This window comes from Megascapheus bottae, chromosome X (assembly GCF_031878675.1).
Source record: "Megascapheus bottae isolate mThoBot1 chromosome X, mThoBot2.hap1, whole genome shotgun sequence".
In the NCBI taxonomy this organism is placed as follows: domain Eukaryota; kingdom Metazoa; phylum Chordata; class Mammalia; order Rodentia; family Geomyidae; genus Megascapheus; species Megascapheus bottae.
Genome location: NC_143547.1, coordinates 87,950,213 through 87,959,231, shown reverse-complemented (window position 1 = coordinate 87,959,231; position 9,019 = coordinate 87,950,213). Strand labels below are relative to the sequence as shown.

Here is a 9,019-nt window from a genome sequence, read left to right as displayed (position 1 = left end):
AGAAGGCAAACAAGTAGCGAAACACAATGCCAAGAGGCAAGCTTCAAAGTCATTTGTCAGTTGGGCAGCACCTTAAGCCAGTGCCACAGCTGATGGATCACCTCATGGGAATCACCATGGAGATTCACCTAGCCCAGGAAGCTGTTAACCTATCCTCAGCCTGCACCTGGATCAGGTGCTTTAAAGGAAGATAATGAAAGCCCTAGACATCCGAGGTGACTCTGAACAACATTTCAACTTGTGGATAATGGCATTTTCTTCTTCATCCCCAGAGGCTGATACTTAGATCACCCTAAAGCCTAAAGCTAGGAAATAAGCTCTTGCCATTGGATCCTACATGGCACAAACCACAGAAATTCCTTATCTAGAAGAATGTTGACCTCTTGTGTTCTTTCCTATCTCCATCTATTTCTCCCATGATTTTATTAGCCCATACACAAGAATTCCCTAAATTAGGAATGCATTTTGGGTTTATAATTTCCCTTTCTCTCCATTTCTCATTCTGATTCTTACGGAATTCTATAAGGTAGTCTCGGTAGTCTCTCTCTCTCTCTCTCTCTCTCTCTCTCTCTCTCTCTCTCTCTCTCTCTCTCTCTCTCTTTCTCTCTCTCTCTCTCTCTCTCTCTCTCTCTCTCTCTCTCTCTCTCTCTCTCTCATTGAACTCAGCACCTTGTGAATGCTAGGTAAGGGCTCTACTGCTTGAGCTATATGCACTAGCCCCTTTTTTGTTTTGTTTTGTGACAGGGTCCCACCACTACCTTTGCACAGATCAGCCTTGAACTCACAATCCTCCTGTCTCAGTTTCTGGAGTAGCTGGGATTGCAAACATGTACCATTATATCCAGCTCTTCTCTAATTTTTAAGGAGAAAAACATGAAGCACTAGAACCCAGATGTTCTGAGACATTTGTCCATTATTGTTCATTATATATCCATTTAGAAAATGAGCACTAATCAGAAATTGGCTATATAGATTCAGAAGCCTTTTATGATACCAGGCTCTTCAGCTTCTGCCCTGCCTGTGGTGCTCTGTCTAGTTAAGAGTGAAGAGGCACACATTAATTCAATACAAACTGAATGGCAGTCTATGAGAAAAAGCATTTTCCAGGGAATTTTGGCCAGTAAGAAAGTGAGATAAAGCATCTACTGAGGAGGAATTATTTTAACCTTAGGGATGAGCTGATAGATGCTAGATGGAGAGGGGACGTGACAGTAAAAGAGAGCACTGGGAAGGCACTGGGACAGGAGGGACTTGGTGCTACACATAGAGATAGGAGGCAAGAAAGGAGGTGGATAATGTGAGAGAGGGGCCATTATGCTAAGAATTTGGTCTTACTTAGAGCCATTGGAACCACAGGTTTGTCAGTCCACTAGGTCTGGCATGAGCTTGCTAGTTGCTATGGAGAACAATGTACAAGGAATAATGGACTTGAATGAGGATGAAACAGAAGCAGACCAAAACAAGTATATGTCTGAGAGCATTTTTTTTCAGTGTTGGGGCTTCAACTTAGCGCCTGATCTCATTTGCTCAAGGCTAACACTAACACTCTACCTCTCTGAGCCACCGCACCACTTCTGGTTTTCTGGTTTAATTGGAGATAAGAATCTTACAGGCTTCCTTGCCTGAGCTGACTTAGAACCACAATCCTCAGATCTTACCCTTCTGAGTCACTGTGATTATGGGCTGAGTCACCATCATCTTGCTTCTGAGAGCTGTTGGAAGATAAATTGATAGGAAGTTGAGGGTCGGTTGTTTGGTCTAGTGGTAGAGTGCTTGCCTAGCATGCATGAAGACCCAGGTTTGATTCCTCAGCACCACATACATAGAAAAATGCTGGAAGTGGTGCTGAGGCTCAAGTGGTAGAGCTCTAGCCTTGAGAAAGTCCAAGGACAGTGCTCAGGCCCTGAGCTTAAGCCCAGGACTGGCAAAATAAAATCAATAGGAAGTTCATGATTATTTTATTCCAGCATGCAAGAGGTATCAATGGAGGTTATAGGATATAACATGTTAAACAATGGCTCCCCCAAAAGATACGTTTTTGTCTTATCCCTTGGAACCTGTGTATGTGGCACACTTATTTGAAAATGCTCTTGTAGATGTAACAAAATGATAAGATGAGATTATCTTGGATTATCCAAATGGATCCCAAATCTAATAATGAATGTCTACGTAAGAATAGCACAGATGGGGTCAGGAGTGTGGTCTAGTGATAGAGTGCTTGCTTAGCATGCACGAAGCCCTGGGTTCAATTCCTTGGTACCAAACACACAGAAAAAGATGGAAGTGGTGCTGTGGCTCAAGTGACAGAGCAAAAGTGTTCAAGAACAGTGCCTAAACCATGACTTCAAGCCCCAGGATTGGCAAAAAAACAACAACAAAAAAAGGATAGCACAAAGAGCTAGAGAAACTCAGAGGTAGAACACTTGGGTTCCATTCCTAGCAACACACACACACACACACACACACACACACACACACACACACACTCATTCACAGACACAAAGAAAAAGTCATATGAGGATGGAGGCGGAGATTGCTATGATACAGCCCAAAGTCAGGGTCACCAAAGTTGAAAGGGGCAACAAAGCTCCTCCCATAGAGCTTTCTTTATATGCACTAATTTAAATTGACAAATAATAATTGTTTTAATGTCCTATCTTTTTATTTTTCTTCTTCATCTTGTTTATTAGGAAAAGGATTACACTTTCACTAGAATGAAAGCAAGACATCTCTAGGGTGAGAGTGGCAATGATTTTTCCCATAGCGCAAGTTGTTTTTATTAAAGTACAAGGGACTTGTGGCATTAAATCCTTCCCCTGGACAAATCCACATGATACTCGCTACCTCAAGGTTGGGGAAAGTTTACTGAATCATATTTGACTTCCAAGCCATGGTTTACTGGCTTCACCATATAACTTCCTTGATTTTAAATTTCTGGCCTCTATTAATGAAAAAGAATAATTTTGTTGTAAGCTATGAAGTCTGTGGTGATTTTCTACAGCAGCCCTGAAAAACAAATGCATGGGATTTTGCTAGAAAATGACTACTTTCTTTTTTCTTTCCTATGCCCCACCAACATCTTGCCTTTTTAAAATTAAATGTTTTAGGACACCTGCACATCCATGTTCATCGCTGCACTATTCACAATAGCCAAGATATGGAAACAATCCAGATGCCTAACTGCAGATGAATGGATCCAAAAACTGTCGTACCTATATACAGTGGAATTATACACAATCATCAGAAATGGCAAAATAATGGCATTCACAAGGAAGTAGATGGAACTAGAACAAATCATGTTGAACAAGATAAGCCAGGATCAGAGAGACAAATGGCACATGGTGTCCTTGATATGCAGGTGTTAGATTTAAAACATAAGGAGTCACGACAAAGTAAACAGGATTCAAGACACCCATACATAGTGAAACCAAAAGTGGATACTCTCATGAGAAAAACACCAAATTATCATACTTAAGCACCCCTTCATATGCATATAAAATAATATACAGAAGCCAGGTACAGTGGCTCACACCTGTAATCCTAGCTACTCAGGATGCTGAGATCTGAGGATCAAGGTTCAAAGCCAGCCAGGCACAAAATAACCTGACTCTCTTATCTCCAATTAACCTCTAGGAAATGGGACTTGGACCTTCAATCAAGGATAGGGTGGTAGCCCTGAGCTGAAGAGTTCAAGGACAGAGCGCAGGCTGAGATCAAGCCCCATGACCCACACTATATATATATATATATATATATATATATATATATATATATATATATATATTGAAAAGAACCCCAAAGATAAGGCAACAAAGGATATCTTCTTAATTTGTCCTATTGGTTTTTTTTGCCAGTCCTGGGCTTGGGCTCAGGGCCTGAGGACTGTCCCTGGTTTTTCTCAAGGCTAGGGCTCTACCACTTGAGCCACAGCACCACTTCTGGCTTTTTGCTATGTATGTGATATCAAGGAATTGAACCCTAGGTCTTCGTGCATGCTAGGCAAGCACTCTACCACTAGGCCAAACTCCCAACCCTGTCCTATTGTTTTTAGATGACTGTATTCTCTACCTCCTACATAGTATAAACATATGCACATCTGAAGGAATTTCAGAAGAGGGCACAGAAAAAAATGATAAGTAGTGAAAAGTGCAGCAGTGGAGCCAGTCAGTTGCACTAGACATGGATGAAAGTGAACTAAGCAACTCAAAGGCAGTAAGGGGAGGGAGGGAATGGGAGAGAAAGAGGGAACAGCTGAAATGAAGTAGCAGGAAATCAAGGTACATATCACCTCATCAGGAAGAAATAATTTCATCATTAATGTTCAAAGAGTTAAACTTACTTCCTATGTAAAACTTGAAATCTTTGTATTTTTTTTGTTAATCATAAGCATCGTAAATCAGAATGATGACCTGTATAAGGGTGAGTGTAAACTTGATTCTGTATGTAATTACTCAATCCCAATAAAGAAAAAAATTGAAGAATTCAGATAATAATGTAATAAATGGATGTTAATATGTTAATGGATGCAAAAAGATTAAATGTTTTAAGCAAAATATTTGATTCTGCATGTCAATGTTTGAAAGCTAAAATAGTAAGAGCCCTACAAGGGTTGAGTTTGTGGCCAGTAGTTGGTACTACATAGTGATTAGTGTATAGCTTTGATCACTTCAAGGGTACAAACTTTGATTTGGGATGGAGAAGCTCACTGTCTCAAAGATAGGATACAAGGGATTCAATAGTCTTTCTCCAATCGTCTTTCTTGGCCCTGGCTGAATACTCACAAATCCATTCATTTGGGAGTGGCCATTCTAGCTCAGTGGACCTTGCTGGCTAAGGAAAGAATTTGCATCCCTCCCCAGGGACCAGAGTATTTATAGATCCTAGGGGAGAGGAAGGATGGAGGCTCCTGGGAGACGTCATAGAGGATGTGAAAAGGAAATGTAACTGCTCTGAAAGACAAACAGGAGGAACGGGGACCAGTGTGGTGCTGGGAGAGGCCAAAGGATCAGAAGGAATTAGGCAGGATGCAGGGGGGAAAGGGTCCTTTGGTGGGGCTGAGCTGGGGTCAGGGGAAGAATTCTTTACCATCTTGAAGGATTTCTCCTAGGATCTATCCTGTTAGTGAGCAGTTGTGTCTTTAAAGACAATTGGAATAACAGTCAATTATCTGAATTCCATTGCTATATGATTTTTGAGGAACATGGTTATTAGGTGAGGTGTATCTGTGGGAACTTCTGATGGCTCTTAACCATATAAAACAACCTGAAAAGGTACATCATTTGTGAATAAATTGGAAGAAACATTTCATGCACGTGCATTAAGCATTTCTAGGGCATTTGGAACCTATTTGGAAGTAACTGATCCTGTAGATATAACCTGCCCGGGGAACTATTACGTGGCAGGGAGGTGACTCTGGGTAGTGTTAAGATTCGAGAAAATTCCCACATCTCTTTAGATTTTGCAAAAAGGACAGCTTACGTTGGCTAGGATTCGCCTCAGTGTGCTTGGGAAAAGGGAACATGTAAAAGTCAAAGTCTTACTTTGTAGGCAGAGTTAGTACTCTGGTGATGAGGGCTGAGAAGCACTAGACACTAAAACAAGGCAGAGAGCATCATACAGCTAGCTGGAGAAGAAAACTTGACAAAATACAACAAGGTTATATCCTCTAAACAGTTAACTACAATCTGTTGACTCACAAAGTTCCAGGCTAGGTTCCATATACTTAACATCATGGTCTCTGAATGGTCTCAAACTCCAAATGGGAAAGTTGATCTATGATTAAGACTTAAGTTTTCACTACTCGACGGCAAGCATTGTGCTAGAGACTCTGATAGATACAGAGAAAACTCCTGTTCAGTAAAATCAGAAAGTAAATACTTAGTGGTGAGACGATGAAAGTTCATTTTCACCAATGCCAGTGAGCCCCAGTCTATGCCAAGAAGGCATAACGTAACAGCAGGAAGTGGGAGTGACTTTGAACATAATGCCAGTCTTAAGTTTGCCAGCATCTTTCTGTATAACTTTGCTACTCTACTTTTGGGGCCTCAGTTTCTCCTTCTGCATGATGAAGGACATGGGAGTGGCTCTTTTGGGTATGAAATTGTTTCTGGCTGCTGGCCAGGCTTATCACTATCCATATGTCTTTTTCTCCCTCTATTATTTGCACTATTTCAGTCAAGCAATGATTACACAATCAGAGGTGGGGGGGTCATGGTTTTGAGTATTTCTTAACTACGGGTGGAGACCCATCTAAAAATCTGTGCAATAAGTTGTGATCATTTTGCCCAAATGAGGATTCTTGATAGGTATCCAACTTAGAATAATTGTTAGGGTGACGATACAATTCCTTCTTTCATTCTTGAGCATTTACTTAGGGTAAGAGCACTCCTAGTAAGAATTTTCTTTCTTTCTTTCTTTCTTTCTTTCTTTCTTTCTTTCTTTCTTCCTTTCTTTCTTACTTTTTCTTTCTTTCCTTCCTTTCTCCCTTCCTTTCTTCCTTCCTTCCTTTCTTTTTTCTTTCCTTCCTTTTTTCTTCTTTCCTTTTTTCTTTCCACTTTTCTTTCTTGGTGCCAGTACTGGGCTCAAACTCAAGGCCTGAGCACTATCCTTAGGTTTTTCACTCCAGGCTGTTATTTTACCACTTGAGCCACAGACCATGTCCACCTTTCTCAGTGATTAATTAGAGTTAAGAATCCGATGGACTTTCCTGCCTGAGCTAGCTTTGAGTCCTGATTCTTAGCTCTCAGCTTCCTGGGTAGCTAGGATTAGAGATCTGAGCGATCCAAGCCCAGGAAGACTTTCTCTTACACTTATAAGACACATACACTAATATCTATAAGATCTACCGTTCTCCCTTCACTACAAGAACTAAGCACTCTACCAAAGTAGTTTATTCACTCCTTCCAATAACTCAGGGAGCTAGGCACTTTTTACTTAAGGAACCTAAGGTTCAGAAAGGGTTAATAATCCGCTTAAAGTTATCTATTTAGTAAATGACTGAGCCACCTATTCCAGAAGACAGGTACTCACCCACCATGCCTTTTTGCTTCCTGATTGCATATTGGATGTAGAGATTTGATGAGTTAAGTCATCCGAAGCATTTAGGTTACTGCTTGACACACATGCACAACGAATTGTAGCTGTCATAATTGTCATCATTCTGCTTATCGTTATCATCATCTGTGAGGACAGGAAGAGAGGAATAGGATGTGACAGGATTGTGCTTTGAGGCTTCAGTGGCTAGATCTCTAAGTTGAAAGTTGGGTTGGAGATTGCTAGGCAGACTCTTCCTCAATTGATTGTGAAATAAGGTGAGTTCTGTATAGAGAAGTCATATTGTCTCTGTTTAGGACATTGTTTCCCAAAGGCTATGTTAGAATGAGAACGAGAATCATACTCAGGAGGTATAACATCAAACCACTATCATATATTAATTCCTTGGATCAAATACACTCATCAAAATAGCTCCAATAGGGCCAAGAGTATAGCCTAGAGGTAGAGTGATTGCCTAGCATGCACAAAGCCCTGGATTTTATTCCTTGGTACCACATACTCAGAAAAAAACAGAAGTGGTGTTGCAGCTCAATTGGTAGAGCGCTAGCCTTGAGCAAAAAGTGTCCAAAGACAGTGCCCAGGGCCTGAGTTCAGGCCTCAGGACAGGCAAATAAACAAAAAAAAATAGCTCCAATAATCATTAGTGATTTAGGGGAATAAGATAAGGAGCAGTTTTTTGTTTTGTTTTGTTTTTGGTTTGTTTTGTTTGCTTCAACTCACAGCCTAGGCATTGTCCCGGAGTCTCTTTGTACTCAAGGCTGAAGCTGTACCACTTGAGTCACAGCACCATGTCTGGATTTTTTGTGAGCAATTTATTGGAGATAAGAGTGTCACAGACTTTTCTGCCCAATTTCAAGTTAGCCCTGAACTGTGATTCTAAAATCTCATCCTGAGTAGCTAGGATTATAGGTGGGAGCTACCAGCACCCAGCAGAAGTTTTGTTGGTTTTTGTTTTTTATGTGGGCAAACAATTTTATTTTGTGCATGCAAATACATGTTAAAATATGGAGTGTTTCACAAGTTTGCATATTATCCTTATGCAGTAGCCATGCTAATCTCTATCTTTCTAATTTTAGTATATGTGCTGCCAAAGCAAGCATAGGGAACAATTTTAATGGTTACTAAGAAAGCAGATATAAAAGGATCAGGGAGAAGGCAGCCTTTCCTTCCAGATCAGTTTCAGGAGATTTAAGGGTTAAACCCAGAAACCAAGAGAGCATATGAAAAGGAATAACTGTAATATGGGGGAAGGGTATGCTAAGTACTTTACTTTGCATTATCTCATTTAATAGTGTCTGTCTTCCTCTTTTCCTATTGCTATAATAAGATAGCTAAGATTAATAATTTATAAGCAATAGAATATTTTTTCTAAGATCATGATACCAGTAGGTTTGGTGTCTGGAGAGTTCCCAAGCCCTTTTCTTTACATCCAAAGTATTATCTTGAGTGTTATACTCCCCTGGAGGAAATGAAAATCATGCCCACATATGACAGAAGTCAGAAAGGCAAAAAGGACACGAGGTTGCTCAGTTTTACCTTTTTTTTGGTAGTTGTGGGACTTGAATTCAGAGCCTGAGCACTGTCCTTGAACTTTTCTCAAGCCTAGAGCTTTACCACTTGAGCCACAGCACCATTTCTGGCTTTTTTCTATGTATGTAGTACCAAGGAATCAAACCCAGGTCTTCATACGTGCTAGGCAAGCACTCTACCACCAGGCAAAACTCCCAGCCTCATTTTACCTCTTTTTATAAGAGCAATAATCTACTCATAAGGCTGGAACTCTCATGATTTTTCACCTTCCAAAAAGCTCCTCTAAGATGGCAACCCATGGTTCATGCCTGGGATCCTAGGTACTCAGGAGGCCGAGATTTATGGATCATGATTCAAAGCCAGCCTGGACTGGAAGGACCGTGAAACTCTTATCTCCAGTTAATCACCAAAAGATGCTGAAAGCTGAAAGTTGCCT

The 9,019-nt window shown here is 40.6% G+C and overlaps 1 non-coding gene across 1 annotated transcript; it reads right to left on the bottom strand.

Moving 5' to 3' along the window:
* Positions 1-8,051: 8,051 nt before the first annotated feature.
* Positions 8,052-8,153, bottom strand: LOC150041504 (U6 spliceosomal RNA). The gene has a single exon (XR_016534003.1). It is a non-coding gene; the product is annotated as a U6 spliceosomal RNA (small nuclear RNA).
* Between the last annotated feature and the right edge of the window lie 866 nt (positions 8,154-9,019).